At 34.8% G+C, this 21,244-nt stretch overlaps 1 protein-coding gene across 2 annotated transcripts in view; it reads right to left on the bottom strand.

Moving 5' to 3' along the window:
* LOC144478768 (uncharacterized) overlaps positions 1-21,244 on the bottom strand; it is a 148,566-nt gene that overhangs the window by 83,837 nt on the left and 43,485 nt on the right. The window lies entirely within an intron of this gene.

Genomic DNA, 21,244 nt, shown 5'->3' with positions numbered 1-21,244 from the left:
TCGAAAATTGCGAAGTGTTCGCTTTTCCTTTGGTACAATTCACTTTAACTCTTCGCACTCGAGGAATAACTAAAATTGTTCTATCACGACCCAAGATTCTTTTTATACCAACAAAATTTAGATCTAAAAAATTATTAAGCAGTGAAATTGTTGGTATGAGTCACAAGAATTAATTTTGTATGCATAAAAGTACGCTTTCTAATGTAGAATGGAAATACTATGAGCCAGAAAAGTGATTTAAAATTTACAGTTAAAACGGCTTCGAGTGCAAAGCGTTTAACGTATGTTTACAATATGTTTAACAAAGCTTGCATTACTCGAATATATATATATTTATAATTTTTCTCGGGTTCAAGACAAATTTTCGAGTATTCGAGTAACGCAAGCTTTCGTACCGACTCGATCCGACCCAACCCGACCACACTCAACCCGACTTGAGACTCGGGTACCCGTCCATCTCTAGAATTAACCAGCACGCAACACGAGAATCGCGAGGGCTACGCCCCCTGAGTCCCGTCGCGCGTCTCGCTCCCCATGGTCGCCTAAATGCTACACATACATACGTATAAAGCAACAGGCACACGCGCCTGAGGTGTTTCGTGCCGAAGGTGGCAACCACGGGGGGCGAGACGCGCGACGGGACTCACGATCCTCGTGTTGCGTGCTGGTTAATTCCGAACCCTGGTTTAAGGGGATGTTCTGGCTCGGAAGTTTTTTAGAAGTCCAGTGGGACTCTTCTTAGAACAAAATAAACAACTTCCATTAGTTTTGCATACGTTTACTAGTAGTACTCGAGGCCATTTACCTTAATTTACGTCCTTTTAACCCGTTGCACTATAATAACGAGTCAGACTCGTGATAAAGATTCCACGTAATTTCTACTAAATATGGACATTATTAATTTTTTCTAAATCAAAATCAAATTGAATTTTTCTAATATAAATATCTAGAAACAAAAGCGAATGAAGACAATAAAACAAACAAATATTGTCTGGTCCTGTTATTGAAAATATTAAGGCAAAATAAGTGTCAATCAATACAGCGCGAAAGGAATCGTAGTGCAAGGGGTTAAGCAGCAAAAGTGAAAGTGTCTTCATGATAGACATGATTTCGATTTTTTTTTTATTAGTTGGACATAATTAATATGGCACTTTGGACTACACATCTCACTATTGATCAAAATGGTTTGCTTTTCTAGTTTTTTCTTTCTTGTGTGGCATATATGTGCCCATAATTATGAAAGTGGTCTAAGTCAAAATTTAAAAAAAATGAGTTTATCAGTTATTTTACACCACATTATTGTAAACTAAATTTATTCAATGTAATTTTTACGACATCGTCAAAAATGAATCCGTAGATGGTGGTTGTAATTTCAACATTATATGAAATTCATTCAGTATTAATTATGAAAGTGGTCTAAGTCAAAAATTTAAGGAAATTATATAAACATAACTTGGTCCTTTCTACCGAATGACCATGGTTTTGGGTTGATAGAAATGAAAATAAAAAAAAGCAAATTACCTATACAACCCTGAGCACTATTATAAACTGATAGAAAAGTGTAGAAGAAGAAATACATTTTCGATACAACGAATGTCGTCGTAGCCGGATTTTATTTCAACGAAATCACTAGAAGAGTCAACAACATGAAGAGGAAAAAATACCGCGGGCGAATCTGTCTCTTGGCTGCAAATACAATGGATGAGTTTCGTGAAAAATGAACCATATAAAATGTTCTATAAAACTTCTTCAGATGCTCCTGAATTCCACGTTTTGGATCTTTCATCTAATAGAGGAAGACCCAAAATATACGGAAATATTCAATTACTTCCATTATACAATACCACCAGACCAGTAACGGAAGAAAAACATAAAGATCTTATGCGTTTACTACCATACATCCCTCCAGTTTTTCAGGAACATTTTAAAAATCTTAAAAACTCGAAATTATGATGAAAATGGATTACTTTTTTAAAATGATTAATAAATGTTTATGAATTATTTCGTTAAAGTTGTTACACCACTTTCAAAATAAACGGCTCAAATAAAAAGCACAATTTTTTATTACTTTAAGTCAATTATAGGACATTCAGTTAATTTTGAAAATGGTCTAAGTCAATTCAAGCTTTAAAAACATTTTCCTATGAAATTCACACAAAATTTCATATCTATAATAAATTTCCATTAATCGAGACTAATAAAATTATAAATTAAAATGTCGCATAATGTAAAAATATTTTTTAATTTATTCAAATGCTATACATTAAATATCTCGAAACAAGAAATATATGACTTAGACCACTTTCATAATTATGGGCACATATCAAGATTAGAAAAGAAAGAGAACATTTATTGAGAGATACAGATTATCTCTTATTATAATATATATACAGATTATAAAATTCCTTGTACGTCTCAATATTTTTATTGGATCTGTTTATTTGCGAAATTGCGTTGTGTTTCTTGCCCATTAAGTGCTCAAATTTTCGTCCGTAATTGCTATAATATACGGCCCACTTTCGTAGAGTACTTATGACGTACGTGCGTACAGTGACGGACTAAGGTATTCGTATGCCTTTTAAAAATGCTGTAACTCTTTTAAAATTGGACTGAAGGCCTTGAATTTTTATTAGATAGCAGATGGAATAGTGGACTAAACAATGATTAAAATACTTTCTTCTAGTTTTACTATTACTTGAAATGACAGACACTTTCTAACTTTTCTATTTAAACCTAGAACAAAAATTTTGAAAATGAATTTTGTAGATATTGATAACATATATACATTCTGAAAGTTTTATTGAAATCAGTTAACATAAAGTTAAATTACAAGCGGGAAAATATTTAAAAAGCTGCAGATTTCTCACATTTATTGGTCGAAGATAAAAGTCGGGACAAAACTGCGTTTTTTGATTGTTTATATCTTTTAACAATACCAACCGATTTTAGTGAAATTCTCAGCATGCATATATGTTACCGAGATCTACAAAACGTATTCTTAAATTTTTTAAATTTTCATCATTGATACAGATGAAAAATATTAAGAAGTGTAGGTTCTTTTTATTTATGTTGTTATTTCAAGTCATAGCAAAATTAGAAAAAAGCATTTGAGTTAGTGTCTAATAGACTAGTCCTTCTATCATCTAAAAAGAAATCATGTCATTCAGTTCAATTTTTAAAAATTGCATAAATACTTTATTCTGTCACTGTATGTACCAGCGACGGAAAATTGATACTACTCAGATGTAGACTTACACTAGTGAACCGTGCTGTACAAAGGATTAAGCCAGAATAAAATTCTGTTTTAATGTTATCAATACTTAAGTATTCGTGTGAATATAGACGCACAGTAAACATATATTATCTTTACTTCATAGGAAATTCTTATAATAGAAAGAGTTCTAGCCATTGTCAGTGCTAGGATAATGGTATCGGCGATGCGTTAAAATGATCATACTTCGAAGAAACACGATAGAGAAGACCGACTTTTCGAAACCTTTCTCCAGAATACCCCATTAACACGTTGCGTGCCGAGCTGTATTTAGTCGACTCTTCATTCTGGTCAATTGAAGCTTTAAAAATCAATATATCATATCAATATATTATGTATATTATAAATATATATTTTGGTGAAAACTATTTCTTGAATTCTAACTTGTCATAAAATATTTTTTTAACGCATTGAATAGCTATTTAAGCGTGTACCACCAGTGGTACACGTGGCACGGAATGTGTTAAAATTTGTTTCGGTTACCAAAAAAGATGAGAAGCAGACGCGAACGTTATTCCGTGTTTTCAATTATGTTGCATCGCCGATAATCGGAGACTCCCGCGAAAGAGGAATGAAGATTCGTGTAATCGTTCCGACGAATGATCTCGTCGAAGGTTCGGGATGGGATCGTTTCGGCGGCGCGGTGGAAGACAAGAAAAATAAGTAACGAGGAAGGAAGACAAGAACGAGAAGAAACCGGTCGGTCTCCTCGGGATTGCCGCACCGCACCGAGATTATTTTTCTCCTCGTTCGCTTCTTCTTCGTCTTCCACTTTTCCCTCTCCCTCGTCCTCTTCTTCTCCTTCTTCTCTATCAACCGTGATCTTCGTCCTGGAGTCACGGGTCGTGATAAATTAGTGGGTATGCATCGCGTGGAGGTGCAACGTGTGGTAGGAACGTGAGAGAAGGATTCCTCATTTTTAATGTAACCCTGATGCCTGCATAATTCGTGTGTCGTTACAACAAACCATCGCGTTAGCAACACTATTCACTGCTACCTGTTGCTTCTCTTTTCTCGACGCAGCTTCCAATTTGTATAACATTGTCACGTCGCACGGCGATACAAGTTTATGGACGTTCAGGACGAAGATCATAATATAAGTACGTTAAATACGTGATATAAGTATGTTAATAATTTTGTAAAGTGGATAGGAAGAAGAATCGATTTATACATAAATAATATAGAGTTCTGATAAAAAAGTGCAATGATTATGTTTTTTTCGTCGAGTAGAAATGTCTTTTATTAGCATCTAGCGTCGTATTTTTTAGAAACTATGCATTGACTAATTTTTATTCGAAACATTTATTATTAAGAATTATTGGATGCCAGTACGTTAAGTATGTGTATGTGTAAACACGATAGGTTATTTAATATAAACACATTATACGAATAAGTAATAATAAAGAATTGCACTGATTTTATATTTTTTTCGTCGATGCAAATAATTTTTACTTTTAAATACCGCATCGATGAAATCCCTATGGCAAAATTAGGCGAAACAAGTTGTGAAGTAAAACGACACCACTTCGCCAGACGGCAAATATGATTAGCGAAATTCGTTTCCAGGCGAAGCTCCCAGGATTTAGGTTGTCGAAGCTTACTGAATTAATCGGGATTTAAATTACCAGTCGATGAAATCCGAGGAGACGTAATTCAACCGGCCTGCGCCTATCCTACATGACCATATAACAAACTTACAAGTCTCCCGTCGATTTCTCGATGCGCGACACGTTTAGGAAGGCAACCTTGAATTCGCTGGTAGACGTCAAACTTTTAAATATCGCGTCTAGTACTTGCGATCGAATTAGCAATCGACTTTTGCCCAAGGCGCTTTCGTTAGTCTCGAAGCTTTCTCGCATTCGCTAAAACTCTATTCAGCCAGTACAGGTATTTCAATTTCTGCAATTACACTTATTTTTTTGAATGAAATGCGCTTTTCGATTACCAACATATTTACACGCATAATTATCAAACATTGCCAGTACTGACAGATATTTATACAGTGGCTCATAAAACTAATCGTATATCTTTTAAAATGCGATACCTTTTTTCAAACTTTTTTTCGTAATATTGCTGTCACTTGAAATAGAAAACAATTTTTATATAAGTATATAATATACAAATATATTTCACTATATTAATTAAGTCTAATCTGACTTTTGTTAATTTCTCGTATGAATATGAATCAATAAGGACAACTAACTTTCTCTCTTGATTATAAATATACTCCGATGTAAGTATTATATTACGAAACACAATTCTGCTAGGTTATAATGTTTGTAATCATAATTACTTACGCATATTGCTTGTACGAACGCATAGTAATTTCAGTAGAAATTGAATAATAAAACTGATATTCCAATTATCCGGCTTCCAATTATTCGGTATATCCGATTCACCGGCATATTTAGCATGACTGTTATTTTTCAGTAAATGTTACGGAACGACGATGCATCGAATAAATTTGTAATATTTATCGTGTGCGATGAACACTAATGTTACGGAAATAATGTACCTTCATATCCTTGGATTTCTCGATAAAGGAATTTTCTAATAAAAGGTTAAAAGTCATAAAGCAAGTTAACATACGACCATTGTCGAAAAATTTGTCGAGTAATAATCAAACTGAATATGAATAGATTCATATTCTAATGTATACACATACATCTTATATGTTTTATATTATTCATCTATATACATATTTTATTTGTTATTAATAAATTGTATTACTACATTATCCATGGCCGTTTTTCCAAATTACCCTCCTCCTTTTTATCATTTCAAATTATGCACGCAACAGGTCAAAATTATTAGAACATCAGCATATTTGATATAAATTATAATATATCATTCATTTGGGTAATGTCTGTAAGTCTACAATGTGACATATTATAAAAAGCACATATTAAGTTTTAACAAACAATATACTCTATACTATAATATCGCATTTTCATTTATATTGAATTTTCTGTGTCTTTACCCTTTACACTCGACTGGTGACCATGACGTATCACAAATACCGTTCTATCGTGTAATAATAGAATGTCAAAAATGTCAAACGTATTCGTATTTAAATAGTGTTCAAAGTGTAATTGTTGTATAAGCTACACGATTAAATTTCATATGCAGAAAATGCAATAATTCATAGAAATACTGTATAGATCAGAAGAAACCATTTTGGATTTCGAATGAAAATAGCTTCGAGTGCAAAGGGTTAATTCCTTTTTTTTAAAGGGATATAAGTATGGTCAAATCATCTAGCATATTTGATTTTCCGTCATTATCACCCCAGTCCCGAATACATTGACGGGATAATCGGAATTCTGTCATATTATTGAAAATCAATTGTTGCATTTACCTACCTACGATACTAAACTTTTATCTCCATTAAGGAAACGGAGCAATTTCTATTGGATGCTATAAATAGAGTGAGAGATCGTCGACAACAAATAGAAGCACGAGAAAGGCCCGATGAGAACGATGGAAAGTGTCGCCCGAGTAGTCGACAAATTGCCGAGCGGTATATAGCGTTGTTCATCCCGTGCGAACGATCTTAACGAGTTGAAACAACTTTAATTAAGCGCATTACGCTAGGCCGCCCCGCTGAACTCTGTCTATCGTGCTATGACACGAGGAAATAATGCCGTTTCAACCGCGTTACTTTCTGTGATCAAAATGTTCTACATTCGTGCCAGGAAGAACGCACGATTCTGCGAAAACTATAATTGCACCAATGAATTCCGTGACTCCCTTCTCGTACGAATAAAATCGTGCGCATCGATCTTTGTTCGTTGGTAATAGAACGTACGTATAAAATGTTGGCTGCACTGTAAATGTCGATCTGTCGATGACGCAAAAACACGGAAGCGAAATAGGAATGGATATCGGATTATTTTGATATTAACCCTTTGCTCTCGAAGTCATTTTAACCGTAAATCTGAAATAAAATTTTTGTCTCATAGTATTTCCATTCTATGTAACAAAGTGCACTTTTATGCATATGAAATTGATTTTTATCAGTCATACCAATAGTTTCACTATTTAACAATTTTTACTTTGTCTATAGCAAACAGAACGTTGTGGCTGGGAGATGAGATATCTCGTTTTCGTGTTTTCCCGACTCAATCGATGACTAAAATATAGAAAAGTGTGCACCATAAACAGATTCATAAAACATATAGTAATATTTTAGAATATCTTATGTGAGTATAATACCAAAATGCGAATGAAAAAAGTGCACATATGCATCGTATAAAGTGTTTCTGGAGTGCTCAAAGATGTGCGGGTCCTGGAGGCGTGTTGAGCTATGAGAGTGCCGTACGCAATGTGTTAAGAAGAATACGCGTTATGCGAAGTACGCAGAATCTACAGTCTATTCGACAAATCATGCACGGTTACCGGTTTGCAGAGTAATCGACTCTTTTACATATATAAAACAGATTTATTTTTTCAAATCATCCAAGCTTTTTTACGGAACGAACATTTGCTGATGTGTGCCATACGATTTTGGCTGCGACTCATTGTAAGGATGTAACTAGCAGAGAAATGGTCTAAGTAACATATTTCTTCTTTCGAGATATTTAAGAAATTGCATTTGCATGAATTAAAATATATTTTTACATTATGCGACTTTTTATTTAGAATTTTATTAATCTCGATGAATGGAAATTTATTATGAATATGAAATTTTGTGTGAATTTCATGCGGAAATGGTGTCCCATAAATGACTTAAAGCAATAAAGCACTATGAGGGTAATGCATTTTTATCATTTCCAGTTTTTAAGATTTTTAAAGTGTTCCCGAAAAACTGGAGGAATGTATGGTAGTAAACACATAATATCTTTATGTTTTTCTTCCGATACTGGTCTAGTGGTGGTGTATAAAGCAAGTAGCTTAATATTTCCGTATATTTTGGGTCTTCCTCTATTAGATGAAGGATCCAAAACGTGGAATTCAGGAGCATCTGAAGAAGTTTTATAGAACATTTTATATGGTTCATTTTTCACGAAACTCATCCATTGTATTTGCAGCCAAGAGACAGATTCGCCCGCGGTATTTTTTCCTCTTCATGTTGTTGACTCTTCTAGTGATTTCGTTGAAATAAAATCCGGCTACGACGACATTCGTTGTATCGAAAATGTATTTCTTCTTCTACACTTTTCTATCAGTTCATAATAGTGCTCAGGGTTGTATAAGTAATTTGCTTTTTTTATTTTCAAAGAGGGCCACGCGCCGTTTTCAAGTTATGTTTATATAATTTCTTAAAATTTTTGACTTAGACCACTTTCATAATTAATACTAAATGAATCGTTGAAATAAAATCCGGCTACGACGACATTCGTTGTATCGAAAATGTATTTCTTCTTCTACACTTTTCTATCAGTTCATAATAGTGCTCAGAGTTGTATAAGTAATTTGCTTTTTTTATTTTCATTTCTATCAACCCAAAACCACGGTCATTCAGTAGAAAGGACCAAGTTATGTTTATATAATTTCCTTAAATTTTTGACTTAGACCACTTTCATAATTAATACTGAATGAATTTCATATAATGTTGAAATTACAATCACCATCTACGGATTCGTTTTTGACGATATCGTAAAAATTACATTGAATAAATTTAGTTTAAAATAATGTGGTGTAAAATAACTGGTAAATTCATTTTTTTTTTTTAATTTTGACTTAGACCACTTTCATAATTATGGGCACATATGCAAAGATCGCATAGTGATTTTCGGTTGGCATAGAGTTCCTTTCTATGCTCGCTTTGCAGTCACTTTGTGCGTTTCCTACCGCGTACAGGAAGTGGAAAAGGATTATCGGACCAGAGCAAAGTATACTTTATAGTAAAACAATATCGCGTTTCCAGTGATCGATGGAACAGTTCCAGCTTCGGTATCAGAAATACGAGAAATACGAGGCGTTGGAGAGCTATCTGTAAATGACAACGGCTAGCTGAAACGTGACACAGACCGAGATCGCTTGGAATAGTTATCGGTATCAATGTGTAGTCCCTTCCACGAAATCGGCCGCATTCTTTTCAGATTGCAAGCAGTCAGGTTGCAGATCGCAGAGAAAAATTCACGCGCGCCGAATAATAAGCCGCTCGATTATTGCGCACGCCCTCGCGGTGCAAAGATGCGGCCGTAAACTTTCGTGGAAAAACAAAATTGCAAGCGGCCGCGAAAGCCCACTCATTGCACAGGAATTTATAATCAGCTGCGCGTGAAACACGTAATTCATCGTGGTGGTAACAAACATTGTTGTCTCTCTGCTTTTATTCTGAACTGTGGTAATAAACCCTCTTCGCTCGAGCAAATCAACGATTATCATCGCCATTTACTTCATTTCTGCGACACGTTTACGCATTCGAGTAGTTAATAATTAATCTCCGATGAAAGCATTCCTTGTGTTTTGAATTGTGATTTATTAATGATTTATTATAACATTGAAAAACAATTTCTAGCTTCCTGTTAGTCTATAGAAAAATTCTGTGGTTAATACATAATAAATCCTAAAGATTAAATTTACAGTGAGTACTTTGAGTACATTTTCATTTACTACAGTATATTTCCTTGGAGTAAACCATAATTTTATTTTTGCTAAACACGTGACAAAATATTTATTGAACACATTCCATGTCGAACTGTTCTTACTTGATTCTTTACTCTGACTATTTGATATTTTTCTAAAACTTGATATATTACATGTAATTATTAGTTATCGTACATATAACAACAATGTTATTATGACACATTCTTGGGATAGACATTAATTCTGTAGTCCTTTGTTACAAATTAATCTTTTAACGCATTAATTGAACATGAAAACGTGCACCATCGTGACATGGAACAAGTTAATAATAATGAATTCTGCGAAACAATTTCTTGGGGAATACATCGACTTAAAAATGTAAAAGGAAGCAACGAACAGGTGAAGGAACGTTTCGGACAGATGTAAGTTTTCAAACACTTGTAAATAAGGAACACACCAACCTGTTCGCAAGTGATCTCGAGATAAAATTACACTCGCGTATGAACGTTGACTTTTGTTCGTGACATTCCTTTGCGTACAATGCACATTCCAACGTGAAACATCAATTATGGCGGGTATGCCGAGTACAACCGAAATGCCCGAGTTTTTCCTGGCGAAAGACACGCATCGTATGCCGGAACAACTTTTAATCCATTCACCGTGATTTGCAGCCACAGCTATGTTCGGGCGAACTATGAAAGATATTAGCGTCTGCACTGTATAGTTTTCGATGTAGCTCTCAGCTGTTATTAGGGAAAGTTTACTTCATCGAAAATATCGATTGACGTGTTTTTTTTTCCTGATTGGGTAACGCTACACTGCATCACATCGGTGAAAGTCGCTGATTTATGATAATTAGGATAATACTATACATATACATATTACTACGTCAGTAATATACGCATATCACGTTTTCAAAATAGAGTCAGTGTAAAAAATATTCCTAAGCAGTATAAAACGCAATAACCCTTTTATAATTGGGCCAAACAATCTCGATTTTGTAGGATGCAAGAGAGATTAGTTTACAAGACACTTGCAAAAAAATTGTTTCCAGAAGAAATTGCAATTGGTTGAGACGACGAGAGAAAATTAAAAAATAATGTTTCCAACTTTTTTATCTGAGCTTAAAACGAAAATTTCAAAATTTCGTCTTGTAGATCTCGGTAATTTAGATGCATACTTAAAATTTGAAGTTAAAAGTTGAAGAATGTTCTTCTAATTTCTATCATGAAAACCAATTGCGATAATAGAAAACAAAGTCATCGTCTAGTAAACTAAACCTTTAACATCGCAATACAATTTAGATCGTTTGGACCAATTATCAAAAAGTTATTTTATTTTAAAAGATATAAGAATGCTTTTAACACCGATTACAGTTTCGTCGCAATTATTTTTACAGTCATTGCATCTGTTACGTTGAAGGAATGTAAGAAGGAAAAGTACAGATACTCAAATCGAATGATAGAATTTAAATTTCCTGCTCTAATATATTAAAAAATCAATCTACAAATCTACAATAATTTTTTGCGAATAGATCGCGTTTGTCAGATTCTGAAAGTGTATCAGAAACTTTGACAGTTGTTAGTTGATAAGGAACGGTTTTTCTGTAAAATTGTACGTACCTCTAAAATAGTATAATTTGAGTTGGTTTGTAAACTTTCGACGTAGAGTATCGCGTTCTCGGTTAAACGTCAAATATAACTGTCCCCAGTGTTGCGAGAAAAAAATTAAAAAAAAAAGGGTGAAAACATGTGCAAGACACGAACACATTCCCAGATAAAACGTCTCCCACTTCTTTTTCTCCAAGTGTTCCCGGTAGTTACAAAGTATTATAGGATGGAACAGAACCACACCATCGTCGAAAGGAGGGTCATAAGTGGCGGGATCGATCTTGTGTAGTGGTTTTCGAGATAGTTCTCGAATACTGAAGTGCCGAGGTCGTCGGTGGGTAACACTCGTTCAAACAGAGAAACCTGCGGCGAATCAGCGTGAAACGATTAATCTTACTTCGTATTCTTTGAGATCGCTCATTTTCTGAATGGATGCAGGGTAGGTAAATTACTGGGAGCACGTGCTTGCTCCAGAATGGATCAATTTTCTTTCTGTCACCTACTAAGTGATTTTCTTCTTAACGATGTTAAGTTAGCGATGATTCAATTACGATTCAATCTACATGTAATTACAGGCAAACAATAAGTTTTATTCTACGAACTTCCATCCGTCCTTTTCCATCACTCAAAATATAAGAGTAGTTATCGTTACAAAAATTCCTTTGTTCCTACGAAGGTATATACAATTTGCTGCATTCTGTATATGTTTATATATGTGTATGTGTAAGCGCAACAGCGTGAGTCTCGTTGGATTGTTAACCATTGAGCATACCGTGATACGCATACGAGAAGGTAGCGAAAAGTTATTATTTTGCTTTAATACTAGATTTACCGAATCCATCGAAATGACGGGTCATTGATTTGTTAATGTACTATTATACCGATTTTAACTATACATTTATGATTTATTTATTCAATATATATGTTACTTGCGGTAAATATTAGAATAACGCTCGTTCAAAATCGGAATAAATCGTTACTTTTATAAACCAGTATAAACGGCTGCTTTTAATACTCCATAAATCTAGTGATAAAATATAGTTTATCTTAAATTAAAGCAAATATGTTTCTCTGTTAACTATTTATATATTTTTTATATCATGTATAATATATAATATAAAATATATGTATATAATATGATATAATAATGTATAATATACATATCATCATATGTGATTTCGGGGGAACATGTTTTGATAAATAAAAAGAATTCATATACATATGTATGTACATATGCACGTATATTATATAAAATATTTCAAGAATTTAAAGTTATAATATTTGGAACATATTAGAATGCTTAAGAAAAATAAATGTATATTTAGCTCTTGTATGTCGTAATAAATGCAGACAATTTTTATTTTTCATAAAAATCTGCCATCTACTCATTATGCTATATGTAATTTAGTATGAGGTCCCGCGGGACGACACAAGGGCAAAGGGAAGCGGACTGTTCCATGTGGGTGTAACTGCTGCGACAATTAGTGGACTATAGTTCATTGTATGAGTATACAGGAATAATGTATCTCTTCCACTTTTCTTGCATTCTTGCCACGGGACTCCAAGCGAGCGATGTGCAGTACATATGTTTCGTATATTTTGCATATTTTCATTTAGAAATGTCATATGCATTTTACACATTTATCGTGCATAAACTTCCGCAGTCTAGTAACTACAAATCTGTAATGTTACTTGATAACGTATCACCTAACCTTTTTATTCGATTCCATATTTTCTCATATTATATAATTATTTAAATGTGCTATGTTTCAACTGTCTTATTAGTGTAAAACAAAGTAATTACACAATTATGAAACGCTAGAAACAGGTTTAGGAGTCAGCCGCTTCAATAGCTTGCTATTGGAGTTTAGTGAAGTTATTTTTTGTATGTAAATGTTTGAAGGATTATAATTATCTTTATTGACAACAGAAAAATGCAACCAGAATCAGATTAATGTGCAAAGTGCTATGTCTAGCGTGACGCGCGATTTTTCACCCATTTACAGCCATCTGATGAAAAATCAGATCAGAAGTTCCTATTTATTTAACCCAAGGTGACCTTGACTTAGCTATGAAGACAAACAGTTGATGAACATTTTTTTATTGCCACTAACTTTACGTTCAACTTTTGTTCTGAGATTTTTTGATAGATGACTGCAACTAGGTGAAGATTGTACTTGAAATGAAATTTTATATTTAGTAAAGTTAGGAAAACTATATGGATATAATTTATATTTTATAGATATAATTGTATAATTAATTTTATATTTTATATGGATTAATTATAAGTATAATTTTTCTCGCACTTTCTTGTGAGAAAGGATTTATTTTAGGACATTTCTAACATTAACAGATCCACAGTAGAATCTTTGTATTTTCCACAATCCAGCAATATACGTTTAATTGATTTTTGTAAAATTTTCGGATTGAGATAAGCGATTTATCCATGCGTTTATTACGAAACAGAAGCGACCCATGCAGCATGAACGAGCATTTTTATTTTATATGCAGCACGTGCATTCTCGCCGCGTCAGTCCCCGGTAGACGACAGTCAACTGAAAACGCTAGATATTAAATTTTGCGAAGCGTAGTGGAATAAAATCAATTACACATGGTGTACCAACATCCATGATATAACCGAAAAAGGGCAATTGTACTGGAAAAAGAGTATCGCAAACAATTCAATTCTATATGCACTATTATACGGTTTTCCTCTTCAAATTCTATTTCCAAACAAAATTCACTTTACAGCTTACGTTGTTATATCACATTCGAACGCGTTTCTTGTTTCGAAAAAGGCAGTCGCGGGCAAGAATATTTTATTCCTCAGTTTTTGTTTATTGTCGCGTATAAAATAATCATCGATCGATACGAGCACCTGTGTTTAGTCGGAAGTTGTTCAACTGTGCACGCGCCCAACAAATATTCAAATTTTATTCTCTCGATGGCAGAGCTTTGAATAAAAATTTAGTATTTTAGAGTTTCTACTCGTCTTGTCGCGTATGATAACTATCTTTTGAAACATACTATGATTTCTTATTTACCATGTATATTTTATTCATCATTTAAGTACGGAAAATAGACTCCAGATTAAAGTGAAACAGTAGAATAAACAGTTAAATACAGGAATTAGAAATATTGACTTTCATACCTATTTTTCCGATAATTTATTTACGTCTTAACGTTAAAATGTGGACATTCTTCTAACATATTTTGTCAAAAATGTGTTCTAAATAATTCCCTTGGAAAATATTTAAAAAAATTATTTACGAAAATATTTACTCAATTATAAAACGAGAAATCGTTTCACTTGTTTTTCTAAATAAAATAATGCATAACAATGTTAACATAAAACTGAACAGAATAATTTTTGTTGAAAGTATGCACTTCGAATTACCATGAGATGTGTGCGGTTGCTTTTTACTTTCGCTTACGTAAAAAATGAAATCTGTTGGCATCGATAAAGCTGCATCCGAGAATTTGACCTCGAAACATTTATAATTCTATATTACAAAATCCAAAAGTTTTAAATCTTATACTTTCAACGAGAGTATTAGGTGAAAGAAACAGGACAGTAATGTTGAGAAAATAGACCACGGATCAGGGATTGGATAAGAGAGAAGAAATGAGAGAAGTAATGTGAAGATATAAGAAGAGATAGAAGGACGTTAAAAAATGAAATGATTTAGGCAGGTTAAAGAGATAAAATTGGAATGAGGACGACGAGTGTCATCCGAGATCGAGTAAACTGAATACGCGAGAGTGGGTAAGAACAATGAGGAATGTGTAAAATCAAGGAAGCAAAGAGCAATGTACTGTGCGGAGATGAAAAGATAGCTGATTGTGAGCAAGGAAATGTGGATCAGATTGGTTACTGGACATATACATACTTTCGTTACTCACTGAAATATTAACTAATATCAATGAATAATATTAGCGAAATGAAACATACGACAGGCAGAGTCTAGCAGTGAGACCTACAATTAAATTCCCCATTTGTCTCTGCGTTGTTCTGCCAGACATCTAACCATCTCCATACAGTAGGTAGTAAACATAAATTACAGAGTAGTAAAAAGTAGTCATAAATGTAGAATAAATTATATGTCCTTCCATATAACATTGGTAGTTTCTTTACTCCATGCTATGACAATCTTGCTAACAAAACATTACGTATTCACACAAAATCATACCAATTTACGCTATGACGTATTGAAGATTAATTTGTTGCTCCCTATATAAACAGTCTTATTATTATATTTATACTTATGATATATGCAGATATAGATTTATAAATTTATATTAAACAAATATTTTCTGTGTTTTCGGACGTAATTAACTTCTATTCAAAATCATAGAACTTGCAAGTAATGTACATCGTACGTTAATACTTTGTTCAATCACTTTTATTTGGTATTACCTCTGACATTCTTCTAAACGTAGACTGATGCTATTTTCTAATTGTTTTCTGTTTCAAGCATTTTTAGTTTCCTTCAAGTCATTCTTTTTATTTCCCGATATTAAAATCCATTTTTTATTAGAGTTTATTTCATTAGCCAGCTTCTCTTGACTGTTTTCACGCGTACTTAGGAGTACGGTAAAACGTCATCTTATTTCGCAGAACTGAAACTTCGTTTCAGTATTTTTACTTCGCATTTCGTCTGCAAATTTTCTTGCCTTTATCTATACGTGCAATGACAACGAGTGTGATGGAAGTGGACGAACACATGTGGACTGTACATCTAGCCTAAGTTTGTACGGTTTTATACACGCGTGCAGTGTCTTATAACATCGTCGCGATAAGAAAAAAACTATTAAAAGTATCCGTCTATGTATCTACTTTTTATCGACAGCGATCATCCGGAATAGCCGAACAAGCGGAATATTGGCGTGGCACGATGCTGCCAGCGCTGTTCGCTTTCACCGTCTTTCTTTCAAATTATGATTTGACTTTAACTGCATCTTCATGCGGGCTCCTCTCTGCATTTAATTGGCAATAACACGAGCAGTAAGAAGCACGCGTAGGCAGCGGAGGCGCTTACGACCATGTCGCGTAGCGTCGGGCCGGCGTTGAAACCCGTCGTCGCATCGTCGCGTGTAGAGCTGGAAAAGGAGACGTCAGAAACGCGGAAAAAAGTGAAGAGCGCGAGCTGGGCCAGCGAAAGGAGATCCCGAGGAACGAGACAGAGGAATGGTCGTCGCGCAGACGACGACTAACAAACGGTACCGCCTGTTTGCAACGACTCCGTGAAATGTTCGCTGAAACAAGTGTTACGCGATGCGATAACGTCACCGTCCCTGCTGCTACATACATTTAACGGGGCTGCCGCTTCGCTTTCGTTGTCGCGAAGCAAAATTTCTTCACAGATCGGAAGAAAGTCGAATATTCGAATCGGTTTCCTTTCTCGTCGTGCCTCTGGAAATTACTCTTTTAACACTCGGCTCCGTTGGGGCCGAGCCTGTCCCAATTTCCCTGCTGTCGGATTAAAAACTTATAAAAAAGGAAAGTTTTATGTGTAAATTGACGATTTATTTTTTTTTTATTAGGAACCGCGAAATGCAAGAATATCGAAAAAGTAATTGACACTGTACAACATGATTTTCAATTGAAATTCGACTAAATAAAATACTTTAATTCGATGCATTTCTATGAGATTTTTACGTGGCGGTCAAAGTGTTAAAACGCTTATTATCTTGAATACAATGAATAATACATTTGCAACGATTATTAAAAAGTGTTCTCATATATACATCACGGAGTGTGGCGTCCGTTTCCAGGACTCGAATTGCTGAAAAGGCAATCGAGAGTGCCATCGAGGTGAAATATCTCGATATAGCCACCCTTGTCACTTGGTCTTCGCCAATGACGACGTCCAATGAATCTTTATTAAGCGGTTACCGTATTCGGTGGAACCGATTACGTTTAACGAAGCTTCCACGCCACGAGTCAGTCGACTGCTGCGGTGCGGTATCCGTGCACGTGTTCGCCGTGGCTTTCGCATTCGTTCGGAAATGAACGTGGTAAAACATCGAGGTTGAAAATTTATTTACGAAATATTTTTAAAACAGCAATACCTTACCGAACACGTGTTCTTTCTTTCACCACAACTATTTGAATGATAACGTTAGTCTCAAAACTTTTAAAAGAATTTTCCTGCGAAGTGTCTAGTCTTAACCATTACAGAACCATAAGATTGCTAAGAGCAAATATTAGCATGTAATTGTTTATTTTAGTTTGTTTAAATTGATTTAACAGTTCTTCTTTTTCTAAACGTTCCCGTTTACGTAATTGAAAATGGGGAAATGGCGGTAACCTGAATAAGTTACAAATCGAAACACGAGGTAATGTATTTATTTAAAGTAATTTTTCGTAAACTTTAGATGATAAACTATAAGTGAAAATGAAATATGATAATATCCATAAATATTTACTTGGTGAAACTAGCGTTATAAAAACAGATAATTTTAGCCCTTATTGCTTGCACCAGGGGGCAATGGCAATGACGGTGCGGTTAATCGTGATCAGCGTGTCATACAAGTCATCGCACTCATACTTTTCGAGGGAATCCTATCTAATACACTCTGCAGGTGTCCACAGACCACACAAGGTGGTCATTTTATGCATTCATAATAAAAATTGGTAGGTGTACGTATAGTGTACGTATTATAGAACACCATATTCAGTGCCAAACACTTGTTCCGAAATAAGAATATTGAATACGAAACACGGATGTCAACTGTTCTATAAATAGGGACAGCGAACAAATTGAAGTGCACAATGTGGAACAGTATGCATATATTTGTATGAATGTAATTATAAAGAACAATATTTAAAAGTATGGACAGAATTTTTACATTTACTTTCATATGCTCTATCTATTGTTTTTATTATAGGGTTGTTCGGAAAGTAATGTAGTCTTTTTCTACAAAAAACAAGGCTTGTGTGTGAAGAAGTCCAATTGATTCTACACAGTAGTTTATGGTTGGTGCCCTTTTAAATATGGAGTACAATAAGCAGCATTTTTGTCATATTTTACTTTTGTATTATAGAAAAGGTAAAAGTGCTATTCAAGCCAGAAAGAAATTAACCGATGTGTATGGAGAAGATGTGTTGACAGTACGCCAGTGCCAGGAATGGTTTGCAAAATTTCGATCTGGCAATTTTGATGTCGAAGATGCACCACGTTCTGGAAGGCCGGTTGAAGCTGATAAAGTCATGTTAAAGGCATTAGTTGATGCAAATCGGAGAATAACAACGCGTGAGATCAGTGAGAGATTAAATTTATCAAATCCAATTGTTTATGGCCACTTGAAAGGCCTGGGTTTAACCTCAAGGCTCGATATATGGGTTCCCCATGTTTTCACGGAGAGAAATTTGTGTCGTTGCGTTGACTTATTCACTTCTCAAACGTCACGAAAATTATCCATTTTTGAAGCCCATCATTACTGGGGACAAAAAATGGGTTGTATATAACAATGTCAAACGCAAGAGATCATGGAGCAAAGAAGATGAACCGACTCAAAGCATTTCCAAAGTCAGTACCCATCAAAAAGGGTGATGCTGTCTGTTTGGTGGGATTTTAAAAGAATCGTTTTTTTTTTTGAGCTTTTATCGGATAACACAACAATTAATTCGGAAGTCTACTGTCATCAGCTGGACAAAGTGAACGATGCACTTTAACAGAAAAGGCCAGAATTAATCAACAAAAAAGGTGTAGTGTTCCATCAAGATAATGCGAGACCTCATACAAGTTTGATCACTCGCCAAAAACTTTTACAGCTTGAGTGGGATACAATGTCCCACCCACCATATTCTCCAGATCTTGCACCTTCGGATTATTATATGTTCCGATCACTGCAAAAATTTTTTAGACGGTAGAACCTTCACTTCGAATGAGGAGGTGAAAAACCACCTCGATCAGTTTTTTGCCAGTAAAGACCAAACATTTTATGAGCGTGGAATCATGCCACTACCAGAAAGATGGCAAAAGGTATTGGGAACAGAATATCCAATATGAAATCTAATAAAATATTTGTTTATTATACAAAAATTGTCTTTCATTATCACAAGAAAAAACGAAATTACTTTCCGAACATCCCAATATATTATTTATGCCACGTTGTTTCATAATGTCACATCATAGGCACTTTTAACTTAGTTTTTTTTAACATATTCTTAAAATATTAGACCCCTTTTCCAACAGCCTTTATATTAACCTCGATTCTTCCAGCGATCGTAACTGGCCGAAGCGTGTACGAGCGAGTACCGAGCGCATAAAAGTGCATCTCCTCGCATGTTTTGCGCGCGTTCGCTGGCGTATGCATGTGCATGTGCGTGCACGCGTTTGTGCTGCAGCGGATGTTCTATATGCGGAGGACCGGACGCGGTGCGCAATGTGTACCTGACGCGTTTCTCGTCGTCGTACTAAAACCGTTTCTGTAAATAAACTCATATCTGTCAGTGCCAGCACCCGGCAACTCTTTCGCTCCGTCTTTATATTGTCCCGGCCTTGTTACATCGCGTATTCCCGTTTTTTGCCAGACGAATGTCTACGCCTCGCGGACTGTCTCCTGGTGTCCCAGCCGCGTTCGCACGATTCCCGATGCTTTTTACCCGGTAATCAACCCTAACGATGCAGTTTGCAATTACATTTCTGCGTAAAACGTCTGATTTGGATCCGTCGGAACCTTCTGATCCTGCGTTATTCCTGGAAAACGTTAATTGCCTCAACTCTCTTCGTTGAAAACATCGGCTCTTGCACGAGAAACATGGAACGATCAGAGGTTATTAGAAGGTTACCAAATATTCGAAAGTTCGTTTCGACTTTAACGCTAGTTTGGAATGACCATAAGAAAATACAACGAATTTTCAGTGTGAATGCTGCCAATTTTCAGGATCATGAAACGACACCTCTCGGAAATGTTCGTAATCGGAGAATTTTACAACTTCTAGTTTTCGTATTTAAGATTAGATAGATTTATCGTATAAATGAACAAGGATTACGTTTGGCAAAGTAACTAAGGAACTGTGTTGTTACCTGAACATTTGTGTCGCTGTCATTAGTTCGGATAATCAAAGTTTTACTGTAGATCGAAAATTGTTCTTCGCAAGCACAAATACCGTTTCACCCTTTTAAATATGCATCATTCACTTAGTGACTTTTGACAATGGTGAATATACTCTTTATTTAATCTCTTAACCCTCCAATAGTGCGCAACATAGAATTCGCATTCTAAGCATTTCGTAAAATTTAGCAATTCACACTATCGTATCAACCCTGATTTTAAACAAAATCTTCTTTTTCTTAATTTCTCTTTTTCTAATCTGCTTAATCTAATTCTAAAAATCGATTCCAATGAAATTTTCAGGATGTATTTAAATACTACAAAATGTATCTTTTAAATTTTCGTTCTCATAAAACAGTGGGAAAAATGTCATTTCTTAATTTTCATTTTTCATCTCAACCAATTGCGATCATAAAAACATATTTGTACACGCATTCTCTAGAAAACTAATCGTCTAACATCTCAATCCAATTTTGAAAAAATGAAAGGGTGATGTCAATAGGAAGATATTTAGTCAATTTAACTGACTCGTCAATCAATGTTTATAACAGTACGTTTCGCTTTCTAAAGCAAACGTGATTGGGTCGGCTCTTTGCTTCCTTATCGCTTCAAGTTCATTGTGGCGACTTCCAAAAATAGGAAGAAATCTAAAACCGAGATGAGAGAGTGGTCGGACCAATAGTGTTCCGGCGGCTCTGATTTGCTGTTCCCGATCTCAATATTTGGAACACCGATAGAGTCTTCGTCGCGTAATTAAACGCCTTGA

This window comes from Augochlora pura, chromosome 3 (assembly GCF_028453695.1).
Source record: "Augochlora pura isolate Apur16 chromosome 3, APUR_v2.2.1, whole genome shotgun sequence".
NCBI lineage: Eukaryota > Metazoa > Arthropoda > Insecta > Hymenoptera > Halictidae > Augochlora > Augochlora pura.
The sequence above is the reverse complement of the archived record's forward strand: the minus strand, read 5'-3'. Positions and strand labels throughout refer to the sequence as shown.